The sequence below is a fragment of the Anopheles moucheti genome, chromosome 2, assembly GCF_943734755.1.
Source record: "Anopheles moucheti chromosome 2, idAnoMoucSN_F20_07, whole genome shotgun sequence".
Classification (NCBI taxonomy): Eukaryota; Metazoa; Arthropoda; class Insecta; order Diptera; family Culicidae; genus Anopheles; species Anopheles moucheti.
The window spans coordinates 100,059,289-100,074,209 of record NC_069140.1 but is presented as its reverse complement, the minus strand read 5'-3'; the positions used below and the strand labels follow the sequence as shown (position 1 = coordinate 100,074,209).

The window sequence follows — 14,921 nt, the reverse complement described above, 5'->3', positions numbered from 1 at the left end:
TTACGCTGCAACGACAGAATGCCGGTGCGTCTTCTCTCCTGTACCGGGCCGTTCGATCCACAAATCGGTTAGATGGAATGTCGTTCGAAAGCGAAGCCGTGAAACGAGGTGACATCGTGAGCTAATGGGTGAAACTCGGAAAAATCCACCTCTCGCTGCCCAATGGAGCCCTCTAAACACACACACAGACAGCGATTGGTGAGCTATAGTTTAAATTCAATTAACATTTTTCCACGCACAAATGAACCCAGCTCGACCGGGAGAAAAGCGCACCGAGGTGGGCACGTCGCCGTCGCCAAAAAAGAATGCTGCGCCAGAGCTAGAACCGAAAGTGGAGCCCTGCGTAAAGGCTGTTGGTGCCGATGGTGCCGATGTGAAATAATTTAAATTGCACAATTGCCATCACTAAAACGGGGCGAGTGTGAGCGCGAAACTGGAGCACCGGTGAAACCCCTGACCGGGCCCAAACGAGAGGGGTGGAGATTTTTCCATTTTTGGTAGTTGGGAAGGAAAAACACCAACTCCCCACCGGAGTCCGGTTCGAGTGTGGGGCCGCCCTGATGCAGCCAAGGTGCAGCGGATTATAATGATCGCGACGGCTAGAACCAATCAAAATGCTTGCGCACCGGTGTGTTGTACCGCCCGGTTACACCTTGCACCAATACCGAACGTGTTTCTCGATCGACCGAGCCGTTCGGGTATCGGTTAACACAGGGAGGGTTGATGTTTGGCGTTGCATGTCGCTGGTGCGTTGCATCATGTCACGTAGTGTGAAACTTTAATGGTCCAATGTTGGCGCCTCATCAACGGGTCGAGTTGAATACAGCAAAACGTCGCTTTTCCGTACTAGGGTTCGGTTTAAACATGTTACTTCAAGTGCAGAGATACACGACACTCCACAAAACTTCATAATAATTTAAACTACATTATATATATAATTATGAAACATATTTTATCTTTGTTGAAGTCATAGTGACCCTTTAAGAATAAGAAAACGATACCTCTTCTCCCATTTTTGCTTCGCCAAAAATAAAATAACAAAACGATTATTCGATAATTCGTTTGTTGTTGCGTATTTATCAACATCGCTGCAGAATGGCGTTAATCGGCACCACAGTCCATTGTTCTTCGCCCATAAATCAGGACGCTTTCGGCTCTTTGCCGCTGATCGCGATGATCTTTACCCTTTTTGTTGCGAGATACTAATCGACACGGTCGTGCGCCGTTGATCATCATTAACAATCGGGTTGGGTCATTTGTTATGTGAGAAAAAACAAGGAAGGATACGCTGTGTCGGCCGGATAAAATCGGTAATGATCGTACCGGGCAGGCAGACATTAAACACAGCATCCCTATATGCCTTTATGCCGGATGCAATCGCATGCATTGCGGGTCGACTGTTCCGAGCCGGTGGCTACTGCCACGATAATGTGAGAAACGTGAGATCGTGCGCATCGAAGAGCCGGTGCATTCTGCAGCGGAGGACAGTGACGATCGCACTGATGAACGGATAATTGTTACAAATGAATGGAGTTCGGTTGTGCTACTTAAAGGGCAGTGCGGTAATGGCGACGGTGTTTAGGCAACAGTTCGCATCGTTAATTGCGGTTTCGAGCTGCGCCGGGAGTGAAGTCTGATATCGCTGCGGGATATACCGAGCATCTGTCAAAACCGTCATCACTCTCTTGAGTGCATCTTCCATTATGACACCTTGCGGGACTCCGGTAGCACCGCACACTAGCGCGAACGCATCAACCTGTGCATATTTATTTAAATTACAACGCCTGGCAGCATTCTTGCCCCTCTCCCGGGCGGCCTCGCTGTGACTCGCGTTCCGAACGGAATTGTTTACTTTGGTTCAAGGTTTCGCGGTATCGATCGATCGTAGACCAATGGGTGAGAATTGCTAAACGGAACATGAGAAGTGAGCAAATCGGCGTATGTGTCACATGCAGTGGCGTCCCAAGTGGCAGAATGCAGCCCACTGGAGCACCACTTCCAGCTCACACGTGCGTTGCCGGTTCGATGCGGGGAAGCGCGACCAGGGAGCGACCTTTCCAGTGGTAAAGCAACAGTTATTAAATTATGATTGCACGTGCTTGCATATCTTGCACCGCACATGGGCACACATCTTTGCCGGTTGCAAATGGAGAGCAAAGCTCCTTTCGAATGAGACCGGAATTAAGGCTGCTTGAAGATAAATAATACAAAAAATGATACCCATTCCACGCTCAGGACAGCTTAATTTCGCGAAAAAAGTGCAGATCGCGCCATAATAACGGTGGAACTAATTGTGCAACAGCTTTGCGCGCTTCTGATTGCGTTGCTTCTTGGCAACGTCAGGTGCTGTGATTGAATGACATTTTTATAACTGAAGGCGCGATTCGAAGGGTGCCCGGGAACGGTTTCGTGTATGAGCGCGCCCCGTCCGTCGCTTCTTTTCCATCTTTTCGTTTGATGTGTTCCTTTTGCGAATTTGATACCGATGGAGGCGATTGGCCCTAAATGCGTTACGCTTGTATGGTATGGTGTGGATTCTCCGGCTTTGTGCTTGTCGGTTGTCATACAAACCGCAGAATGACAGATAGCCTTCAAGTCACTGCGGTGTGGCGGGCAGAACATTTAAACCGCAGCAGTGTCATAAGATGCAGGCGTCGAAAATGCCACAAGCACTGCACGTGTGGAATGTTGAAGGCGTTGCTTTCTGATTTAGTGCGATTACAGATGATTCACTCCATTTTCCAGTAAGTACAGCCTCAGATCTCTAGAATAAACAATCTTCTTCAAGTGATAATTTCTAACAAGCATTAAAGATCCTCAAAATAAAATGTATGTCATTAAATATTCCTTTAAGTCTTGAAACAGATAAATTTTAAACACGATAAATAGTATTATACATAATTTCGGCAAAGTAGTCACGCAACCCCCATACGACTAGACTACCTGTCACGCACGTTGCGTGTGGTGAAGATGGTGAACAATTTTCACCTCTTTTTGACATTCGCAAGTGGCCTAAAGCAGTGATTACTTGATTGAAAAATAATAAACACCGTGAAGGTAGCTTGAAGCTTCATATTTCGTTTTTCGTTAATTGTCGATATTAACGGGGACCCTCTGCCCCCGTGGTTTAGGCTGCCGATCGTGAAATGATAAGAAGTCTTGGGGGCTGTCGGTCAAGTGGCCAGCTGTCACACTTCGGGTTTAACTTAAACGGGCATAATTTAAAGCTTCCCGATTGCGATCGCGAGTGACGGGCAGTGAGATGCTTTCGGTGCGTCGTTTTGTTGCTTGTATTGTGGCAAACAAGAGGCCCTCTGAGGTTGCAACGAGACGTGCAATGCAATTACGGCGCTTATTAATGCAAGTGTGAGCGTAAAGTGACGACCGAAGAGGTAAAAAAACAAACCAACAGCAACATTGACATAAAGATCTCTTGATGATCTCCGTCTTCTAAAAGTCCGAGCCTGAGGCAGATTGCTGGTGAAGCTAGCTTGTTGAGCTGTTAATGAAGCTGCCAGTACTGCTGCTACCGCTTCACACAGCTGTGTTTATACTTCCTCGGCAACACTTCGGTAAGCGGCACCAATCATACGTATGTTTACGTCTCGAGCATAATATTTGCCCACGCTAAAACGCATTTAGGATCAATTTACAGCCAAATGTGCGTCGAAAATTTACTCCAAACAAAGTGGCCCCGCGCGTTGGAATGAGGTTGGAGGTTATTGCTGTTTGGTGCGTGTGACGTGCGTTACGAGACGCTTGCTGAAGCGTGTGGGATGGTACACATAAATGCAGTCCAGCACGACTGTTCCCGGTGGGAAAAAATTATAAAACGAAAAAGGCCACATTCGTGTTCGGTTTTAATGTTGGAACGTTATCCACGCGGCTAAAAACAATCAGGTGTCATATTTCATTGAACTTTAGTGCTGGCGAAGGTTAACAGTAAAATATGCACAGGAAACATCCCGAATGCGCTTTGTGATACAATCGTTCAATCGTTAAAGCGTCATTTGGTTCGTTTCCCTCCCGTTGTGGCAGGATGCTTTTATAATGTCCATCCGGATTTTACCTTCTGCCTCATTATGTCGCCGAGAGAAAGGAAAACTGTTCCCACTTGGCGTGAAACTTTCTACGGGAAGATTTGCGGCAAATAATAATGCAAGGGGAAGAAAGGTTTGTTGCTGTAATCCTCATCCAATCCAAAGTTATGTGTTGTTTTCGCTATCACACTGCACATCGGTTTCGGTGCATTTTGCGAATGCTTTTTCCCTCCCTTTCTTATGTTCTATCATCTTCGTCAGAAAAGTTGCGAAACGTCTGGAGGGCTGACACTCGGGATTGTCCTTGGTGCAGTCGGGACCGATCAGCATAAATCGCTATCTGATGAAGCTGTCACTCAAACCACTTGCCACTTTGTCATCACTTGGTGTCAAGACGTTAGCAGCACGAGGAGAGAACGCCCCAAAGGAGACACCTTTTGCGGGGACGTCTTGACGTTAGAAGCTCAACTTTATCACTTCACGATTAATCATGCAATAGTTTTTGCTCTGCCAGTTGATGGGACCCCGGCTAGAAGGAAGCCAGTGGGTGGGAAAATATGCCTCCCTTCGAGAGAGTTGGCTTCAAAGTGAAGGATTATGACAAATACGGATAAGTGTGCATTGCGATGAGCTCAAAGGATTAATGTACTCGATACGATGTGGTGGAGTGGCGGTGAAGATACACACCGTAATCAAGCAGATAGCAATAATTTGTTGTCGTCGTAATGGTGATTAGCTTACAGTCACTTACCGCTTTGATAATATGACGCTGTTGCTCTTCAGTTCACTTTGTTTGCTCACTCGGTACTGATTGTGTAACTGCTACTCATTCAGCCGGGCGCAGCCTAAACAGTGGCTGCATTATTTAGTAACTTTAGTAACACGGATCATTTAATTACGCTTGCATCGAGCTGTTGTTGTTGCCTTAGCAACGGTCACTACACACACACACACGAAATGGGGATCCTTTTGATGTGGTGGTTGTGGGTTTGCTATTTTTGAGACCACATACTACACAACACAACACACGTCCATATCACAACACTGTTTTCGGTACGCACGCACAATATTGCCTCCCTTTATTTGTCGCGCATACAACTACGCCCCAATGCGGGTAGAGGAACACCGTATCATTCGGTTACACATTAACCCAGAAAGCACCGAACAAACGCAGTGGCCTACTATGACACTGTGACGGTAAAGATGCGGGTGGTAATTTTAGGCCCCAACACCCAAACACACACACACACACTCTATCGTGCACCCTTCACGTGCAGAACGCGATGGCCATTTGCCTTCTTATCACTAGCGTGTTCCGATCAGCTAGTGTGTTCACCGCACAATATGCAAAGGGACACACACCTGTTGCACAACGGAACGGAATCGGAAACGCAGCACGTTGCTAGGGAGCGAAATCAACCGGAACCACCTGCGCCACTGCGCACACACTGCACCTGATGTGCGAACTACGCGGCTTGCTACGAAGGAAAAGCCGATCTTCACAAACGGCACGCACGGAACGTGGCGCGAATGGGTAACAACGCAGAAAAAAGATCTTCCCTTCTAGTTGGCGAACGCGGCGCGCGTCTTATCGGCACGCGTGTTGAACCGAAACAAAGCGCGAAAGAAAAAATCCGTCCCCGGTGTGTGGTGTCGGTGCGATCGCGTCAGTTCTGTGCACTATGGGCTGTTTTCTTTCGTCGAAGGCCAAAATGGAAGTTACAACGCGAGAGCGCAATAATAATTCTATTTGTGGAAGTACATCCTGGCAGTATTCGTTAGGAAATTGATTAGCTATCGATTGTTATTAAATTATGCAGCCTCCGTCAGTAAATAATGCGTTGTCCTCCTGCAGCGAACGAAGGAGGACGCAATCATTACGATTAAAATATTGATTGATTGAATATGAAAAATATAACGAAGTACTTTTAAACATTTCTTGCTTATTATAGTTATTACATATTATTACACACTTATTATACACTATTTATTATTACACTATTTTAATTACACTATTATTACACTTTTTCCGATTTTTTGGTGTATATATTGTAAATTTCAACAAGCAGTAAGTATTTTATTTATTTATTTTAATTTATTTATTTATTTTGGATTTTGGACTCTTGGATTGGATTTATTTTAAACTCTACCACGTAAGTTGGCAACCAGCATACCCGGACATTCCATACATTTTGTATAGAGCATGACGTTTCGCTTCTGCTTCTTTTCTTATTGTTTCGATTCAAATCCAATGGATTTAAAATTTAAAACGAATCGTTAGTTTTATCATAACACAAAAAAAATATAATGAATGAATCAAATAGATTTAAGATATGCAAAATATACGAACCAGCTGTTTTCCGAATCCCGATACCAGGAGAGCATGTCTTTCAAGAGGTAACACCTTCAGCAAGATCGATGAAACGGAAAGCATCCTTCTTCTCGCTAAAATTTCCCGTCGGCTGGTACGAAATCCCATACAAACCAGCTGTTTTCCGATTCCCGATACCAGGAGAGCATGTCTTTCAAGAGGTAACACCTTCAGAGAAATCGACGAAACGGAAAGCATCCTTCATCTCGCTCAAATTTCCCGTCGGCTGGTAGAAATCCCATACAAACCAGCTGTTTTCAGATTTCCGATACCAGGAGAGCATGTCTCTCAAGAGGTAACACCTGGTACCAGCCGAGCAAGCACAAATCACGCGCCTCCCGGTAGTTGCAGTCCCAAGTTGTTGCATGTAAGATGTTGCACGCAAGATGTTGCATAACACATGTTGCACGACACATGTTGCGCAACATATGTTGCACCACATATGCTATGCAACATATGTTGCGCAACATGTGTCGTGCAACATGTATTGTGCAACATCCTGGTACCAGGCGTTACCTCTTGAAAGACATGCTCTCCTGGTATCGCGAATCTAAAAAGAGCTGGTTTGTTCGGGATTTCTCTCCAGCAGACGGGAAATTTGAGCTTTCCGATGCTTTCCGTTTCATCGATCTTGCAAAAGATGTTACCTCTTGAAAGACATGCTCTCCTGGTATCAGAAATCTGAAAAACGCTGGTTTGTATGGAATTTCGTACTAGCTGACGGGAAGTCTGAGCGTGATGCAGGATGCTTTCCTTTTCATCTATCTTCCTTACACTAGCGCTGGCTTTCACGGGTTTGATAGTGTGCAATGCAATAGTGATGGGCAAATTTATTCCACGCTGAAGGTGTCATCTCTTGAAAAATAGCATAGTAGTAATAGAAAAGTAGCTTGATGCCCCGGAGGTATGATTAGAAGAAGGATATACATTTAAACGCAGGTCAAACAAAATCAGGCCCAGCAAACATAGGGTAGGAGGCATGTGAATTGTTTTGTTCCTTAACAAACAAGAGAAGAAAACCAGCAAGAAAATAACGAGAAGTCACACAGTAATTTGTTTCTAATGTGCGATCTTGAGGATGCGAGAGTTAGGCAACATAAAAGCACTCCAGCGTGCTGGTCCTAGAAATAAACACACCAAACAAAGGAGAGGAAACGTACATGGCAGGCGTGAAATAAATCTGCCCATCACTATTGCATTGCACACTATCAAACCCGTGAGAGCGATCGCTAGAATAAACTAGGCGTGGCATAAATTTGCCCACCCCACAAATTTATTCCATGCTGAAGGTGTCACCTCTTGAAGAACATGCTCCCCTGGTATCGGAAATCTGAAAACAGCGGGTTTGTATGGGATTTTGTTCCAGCCGACGGAAAGTTTGAGCGAGAGATGGGGATGCTTTCCGTTTCATCGATCTTTCTTACACTAGCGATCGCTCTCACCTCTGCATCACGCCTTTGTATATGCAATCTGCATCACGTCATACAATGTCGTATGAAACCCAAGACACCAACCAGGGCAAATGCCAAACAACCCGAAAATACCCATATAGTCATCATAAGCATGCAGCGGAAATGTGCAGTAAACGAACGCTTGGTATTTTATTTTTAAATTTGAATTGAAATGTTTTTATTTTGAAAATAATTTTAGTACATAAATCAGTTTTACAATTCCCGTTCCCTTCCTTCCCATTGCATTCTCCTTCCTTTTTATTCCTTCTTTGATCCTTCTTTGATCTTCTAATCCACCTTCGTTTCACTCTGTGGTGCGCATCCGCTTTTAGTTAGTTTGTCTTCCAATCGAACCAATCGGTTGCCATTAATAAACACGCTCGCACACTCGGACGCAATTTTCGGCATTTTCATATGTTTCTTTGTGTTGCAGCTTTATGAACACACGTTTTCCAGCTCGCACGGATCTGCGGATCAGAATGCTACCGTTGCGTTCCGGGATTTTCTTCTCGATTACTTGCTTCACTGCATTCACTATTTGTTACCGACTTGTTTTTTTTTTTTGTTTCATTTCCTTGATTTGTATATTTTTTTTGTTTCTTTTAGTTTTTTTTACTCGATAAGTAATGTCATGTGTGTTTTGGGTTAGATGTGTTTGAGTGTTTGGTGTGGTAAAGTTTGTGTAATCTTTATTTATACCTTGTATGCAAGTTGTTCACTTACACTCAATTTGTTTTGTATAATTATTTTCGTTTGCTATTTTTCTTATGTTGTTTTTTGTTTGTCTCTCTTATTGAATTGTTTTTTTGACCCGATTTGTTTGCTTTTATTGTGATGGTTTTTTGTTCTATGTTTGTGAAAAAGTAGAGTGTATAAAACCAAAAAGAACACGCAACCATTATTGTACTATTACTGTATGGTTACCGTAGCATTTGGGGTGGATTTACTGTATTTTGTTGAAAAATAGTACGTAAATTAATAGGAAACGAGGGCGATTTTTAAACGATGAAAATTATGTTGTGAAACTAAACGAAAGATCAGTATTAGTAAAACATTTTCGCTATGCTATGCTCACACTAACAAGAGAGCACTGAAAAATGTGTCTGTTTGTGTTGCGATGTTTAACTTCCACTTTGTATTTTCTTCTTCTATATTACCGTTTCATCTTTATCGAGTGTGGTGTGTTGTTGTTTTGTCTGCCTCTTGTGCCTCCGTTTAATCACTTTTCACTTCGTTTTACTTTATTCTTTCCGTACGACGAGATTTGATAATATAGTTTCATAATTACCTTAAGAGTAAGGAATTACTACACAACTAATATAAGTGTTTGTTTTTGTATGTATCGGTATGTGTGTGAGTGTGTTTTCTTATTTACTTGAAGTGTTTTCCATGACGTTTTTTTTGTTGCATGCCTGCACCGTCAGCCGTTTGGTTTTTATTCATTAATAAAAGTGATGTTTTGTTTTGTGTTTCTCCATCTGCTACTGCCTCCATTATCAATTAGTTTACTTTTTATCAACAACAATTTATTTTTAACATTATTTTATTACTTTTGTAATTATTTTTTCCTTCCCCCGTCACGTTCTCCCCCACTTCGATCCGTGTACATCCACTTTGTGATTGATCGCTTTACGCTTCGGGCGATTTTGGGATGCCTGAACCATGGTTAGGGTTTCTTTAATGTCCCATACACACCATTATTCAGTGTTGGTTTGTATTAGTTAGGTCACGTTGCTACTATACTTTTGGAAATTATTACTCACCTACAGTTGTATCGATTTTAATGTTTTAATCGCCGTTTTCTGCCGTTTTTTTTTGTCCCGTTTGCATCACTCATTAACGGTGGTTTTTACTCGTTTTACTGGACACTTAATTCAACTTTTAATGCAAACATTTGCCGTGTTACGTGTTTTGTTCTATTTCGTCTCATTTCCTTCCCGTTTTTGTTCTTCTTGTGTTCGAGTCCTTCGTTCGTAACGTTTTGTGTTTGTGTGTGTGCGTGTGTGTGTGTATATTGTTTCCGCTTGTTGTTTCCTTTTTGTTGTGGTTACTTCCTTTGCAAACATGGAGTAGTGTGAAATTGGAACCGACACGCACCATCTCGTACCATATACTTGATCTAGTTACGGTTTTAAAAAATTTCTTTAGAACTATCACAGACAAAGTGATGAATGCACACGTGTACTGTATTCTGCTTCTTCGGTGTTTTTGTCTTTGCATTGTTTTGTTTTTCATTTTCCTTGCGTTCTCGTTCGCTTATTCTGTTTCTGTTCGGGTGCTTTTGTTTCTCTCCTGTTCGATGTAAATGTTGGTGTTGTTTTAGTGTGTGCGTGTGTTGTTGTTTGTTTGTCGTGTGCTTTTATATTACTTCTCATTTCTTTTTCTTACTCTGCCGCTTCCGCTTTGTCTCTTAGCTAGTCCAAATTTCGTTGTATTTTCTCCTGTCAAACAGCTTTTGTGTGTGTTCACTACCTTTGGACTTTTGTTTCTCTGTTTTCCTCTTTGCTTTAATAATTGTTTTATTTTTGCAAAGACTAAGTGTAAAAGTAATTTTGACTGCTTTCATTCACTCTTCCTTGTAAGGTTTGCTTTAATTTCTTTCCGCCGTTGAAAACATCGTTCACATTGCATCACTTGCACACGTTTCAGGAGAATATTATTTATATTTGTATATTATTACATAGAGTTTGCCGATTAGACCACTGATGTTTATAAAGTTTCCGTTTTGTTCTATCTGTCACGTGGGTGTGTTTGTGTCGGACTGTGTGAGTGTGTGTTTGGAGAGTGTTGGTTTTGTAGTTGTTATAATTATTTGAACCTACAATGCACACGTCCATATTCTAAACCACTACCGTCACACGTCACCGTCACCGTGTTTGTAAAGAGTTTGATAATAAACTGCTGTTACTAAAAATCTTACCGCTTACTTCATCGTTCTGCTACTGAAACGGCAACCATCTTGCCAACCGGAGTCAAATTCCTCTATTCATTTTAGTTGATTGATTAGAATATTTGGTTGATTCGGTAAATGTCACACTTGATGCATCGCTACCGCTAGAACAAGAGCCATCCATTCACGTGGTAATTGGATGTATCGTCAATGTGTATTTTCTGTGGCGTGCCTTTACTTATCCCTATGTACAAATAAACGTCTGCACGTGTTTGTGTTTCGATTTCACTCTATGGTTTGTTTGTTCATCGTTTTAAATTTTCTAAAAACTTTAATACCAAAAAAAGTGTATAAAACATTTGCACAAACACCAAACCCATGCAAGAGAGATGTAAGTGAAGGGTTACAGTGCCCAGTGGTGTGTAGAAAAGTAAAACCAGTAACCCCGTTGTTATCAAAAAGAAAAAACAACACAACTAAAGCCTGTTATCACGCTGCTCACAGTTTTATCGTGGTAATGGTACGGAGTATCCTTTTTTCTGTTTTGTTTTATGTATGTGTGTGCGTGTGTGTGTGTTTGTGAATATTTGCGCTGTGTTTTCATTTGTTTTATGTCACTTTAAATATATCACAGTATTTGCTGCTTTATTTGTGTGCTTTGGAATTCTGGTTACGGGATGGGTTAACAAAACGTAAAACATACGCTAGAAGAAGTAAAGCATGATGAAAGCATGTAGAGGGATATTTTGGTATGGAAGTAAAATGAAGAAAAGACAAAACAAAACACGAAATTAGAACAACCTTTAGTGGTTTCGGTAAATCCTTTCATATCTTTATTATGCAACTGTATTTTTGTTCGGTTTTCTTTGTTCTCTAGTGGTTTGTGATTTCGTTGAGTGAGTGAGAGTAAGTGTTTATTGTTGTTGTTTTAATATTTTAACATTTTTCTTGTCGTTTGGTTGTGTGTGAGTGTGTTTGTGTGTGTGTGGTGTGTTTTTGTGTTTTCAAATTTTATTGTAAGTGAGTTTGTATTTTGTGTATAAGTTAGAATAGTTTTCCTTACACGGGTAACAATAGTGTGAGTGTGTGTCACAATGTGTTCCCCCATTTTACTTGGGAGGGATCTGTCATTAGTTCCTTTATCTGACATTAGTTCTTAAAATATATATTTATATATATACGTGTGTGAATGTGGCTCTCATTCCGTTTCGTCACCGTGTGCTTGAGGGGCTAATATTTCAGGTTATTTTTTGCGTTCTGCTACCGCTTCCATGTCCATGTCTCACATACACGGGACTTGACGATATTGTTACTTGTTTCCATACCGTTTAGTTAATTAGTAATAATAATAAAAATGTATCTCCTAGCTATCTAAAAATATTGTTTTTTTTTTCATTTCCATTCACCTTTTCCTTCATCTATCTTTAGTTTTTATCTTCTGTTGTCGAAGGTTTGTTTTCTTTCGTCCACTTTTCATGATGGTTTGGGGATTGCTGTTCTGTTCTTACCGGGCCCACAAACATGCTTCTGCGGACACTTGTGTGAGTTTGTTTGTTTTCCTTTTAGGAAGAAGGATAAGTTGCTCATTTTTGATAGGGAAAGGTATGAGTTGTAAAATAAAGAACACAATTATGGAAAACAGTTGTAAGGTAAACGATAAAAGAAATAACGAAAGTAATGTTAAGAGAAGAATTACTTATATTCGCGTTTAACGCGAATTTTACTTCCATCCGTTTTCGTATTCGCCCGCTCTGCTTGTTCCGGTTGGTTTTCCTTTACTATTCTGCCTTTTCCCTTCTCTCAGCCGAAAGATATGTTCACACTCAAACGTAAAACTATTAACATCCAATCTCTCTTTTGTTTCGGTTTTATCACGATGATTTGGAAAATTTAAAATAAAACATATCAAACACTTTTTCCTACTCTCTGCATCCCGCCGCTCCGTCCATTTCCTTCCCTTACGCGAGTGTATTGTTTTTTGTTTTCGTTTGCTTGCACCTTGATTTGCAACGATTTAGTGTTTTCGTGTTTTTGCTTCGGAGTAATTTTCATAAAACTCTCCATCAATCAGTCTTCAGACAAATCATATTTGATTCCAATCCCACGTGTGCCTTCTCGCGCCGACTTTGGTTCTCATTATCACACACACACATGCACATACATACAAACATGCTCTCTATCTCTCACTCTCTCTCTCTGTCATTCATAGTTTCGCTTTCTTACATACTTCATACTAAATTTTATATTCCGTGTTTTTTTCTCTCGTAGTAGCACACTTGTTGCTCACTCATCCCTTCTGGTTGCCATGGAAACATGAAACAACGAAATGAAAAATCCCCCACAGTACTGTCACGCTGTTCAAGGCTGTGAGGCAAGAGCAAGCGAAAAGCCCTGCATGCAGGGGCTGGCTGCGATTGGGAAACGATTTTGATTGAATCGGAACTTTCGGGGTGTTTTTGTTTTGTACAAGCATTTGTCTTTTGCTGATGCGGCGAAGCAAGGCGCGAAGCGATTCGGTTTCTTTCAAAGCGAAAAACGGTTTTTGTAAAATAATTTTTGGGTAAACAAAGGGCTTACGAGCTAGCTGAAAATAAAACAAAGGAAACAAATAATGGCGAAACAGAGGATAGTAAAGAAATAAAGAGAAGCTTAAAGTAACTAAATGGAACAGGAAACAGGCAATGATGCGATATGCTGATAGGAGGGAGAAAAGGATGTCCCAAACATCACCCGGTAGAAGGAAAAAACAGCAGCGAGGAAAGAAGCATTGCCATATCTGCTATGCTGCGGCATGTATGTGTCCCTGGAATATTTGCTCGTGTTTGTTATTGACTTTACTTTTTAACTCTTTCTTGCTTTGCTGTTCGTTTCATTCGTCAAATATGTTACTTGTGATTTTGCAAACTTGATTAACACGCTTTCTCTCATTGCTTTGCTTTAGCCGTGAGTTAGAAAACTCACAAACTGCCTACATTTCCTAACGCAAGAAGAGGGCACTAAAAGAAACTAACAAATTTCTCATATTCACTGGAGGAGTTTGTTCACATGTTCGCTCACACGTTTGTTTTCAAATTTTTATTTTACCTTCATTTGTTCGTCTCTTAAGGTGTATGCTAGTGTTGTGTAGGTATGCGTCACAGCAGTATTGATTTACATAACATAATACATACAAAGTGTAGAATGAACAAAGATACTGAAACAAACTAACTAATGTTGAAAGAATGGGTTATGAATACCGAACAAACAAACCTTTGCCATCGCGCAAAGAAGTACAAAAACAAAACAACAATCAGAAGAAAAAAGAGATTAGAATAAAGTTCTAACAATGATTTAAATCGCACTGATTTAATTATGTAATAACAAACAATAAACTGTCATGAATAATTAACAGAGGAGAAATTATTAAGAGGAGTCCAGTTTAAAGAACATTTGAATAAAGAAATTGGACCATTGGAAATGAGATAATACATAGAGAAAATGAATGAGTTGAAGAAAAAAACGTGTGCTAGAGATCACCGTTTCAATGTTTGCCAAACGCTACCCCCCTGTTGTGTGTAATGGCCGATTTCTCTTCTCTCTTTTTTCTTTATCTACTATACTCTTCTAAATCGTGTCGTGCTGTGACAAAACACTACCCCACCCCTGCTCCACTACCAAGTTTTCTTTTCCGTTTTTGCAATTTGTTTTTTGTTTTGTTTTGTTAAACGTTCCTTACATTTATATCAATAATAGTTTTCGCAATAATCATACTCAATAATGTACAAGGTATATAGAACATATAAACTATATACTTTTATCGTTATCGTTGCTCCAATAGGACGTGATTTCTTTTATATCATTTTTAGTAATAGTAGTAGTTGTTGTTGCTGTTCTTTTTCATCTTCTTCTCTGTTTATTTAATGTCCGGCTTTCTTTGAGTGTGGTTCCTGTGTGTGTGTGTCCCCAAGAGATTCTCGATTGCGTGTATCTGAATCGAATCTTAGATGCACGTGTAACGCCATTTAAAAACAAGACTTTTCCTCCAACACTTTTCCATTGACGCGTGCGTGCGTGCGTGTGAGAAAGCAGTAAAAACCAAGCGCAAATACAAGCGCAGAGTGAGAGCACATACTGAAGATTTGTTTTCATCTGCATTACCAGAAACCAATTTTTGTGTTTATTGCATTGTT

At 41.0% G+C, this 14,921-nt stretch overlaps 1 protein-coding gene across 1 annotated transcript in view; it reads right to left on the bottom strand.

Annotated features, from left to right (window-relative positions):
- Positions 1-4,895, bottom strand: part of LOC128300605 (bcl-2-related ovarian killer protein-like) — a 30,899-nt gene extending 26,004 nt beyond the window's left edge. Inside the window, exon 1 of the mRNA XM_053036734.1 lies at positions 4,792-4,895. The gene's annotated coding sequence lies outside the window, so the exon portion shown is untranslated. The remainder of the gene's footprint in view (positions 1-4,791) is intronic.
- Between the last annotated feature and the right edge of the window lie 10,026 nt (positions 4,896-14,921).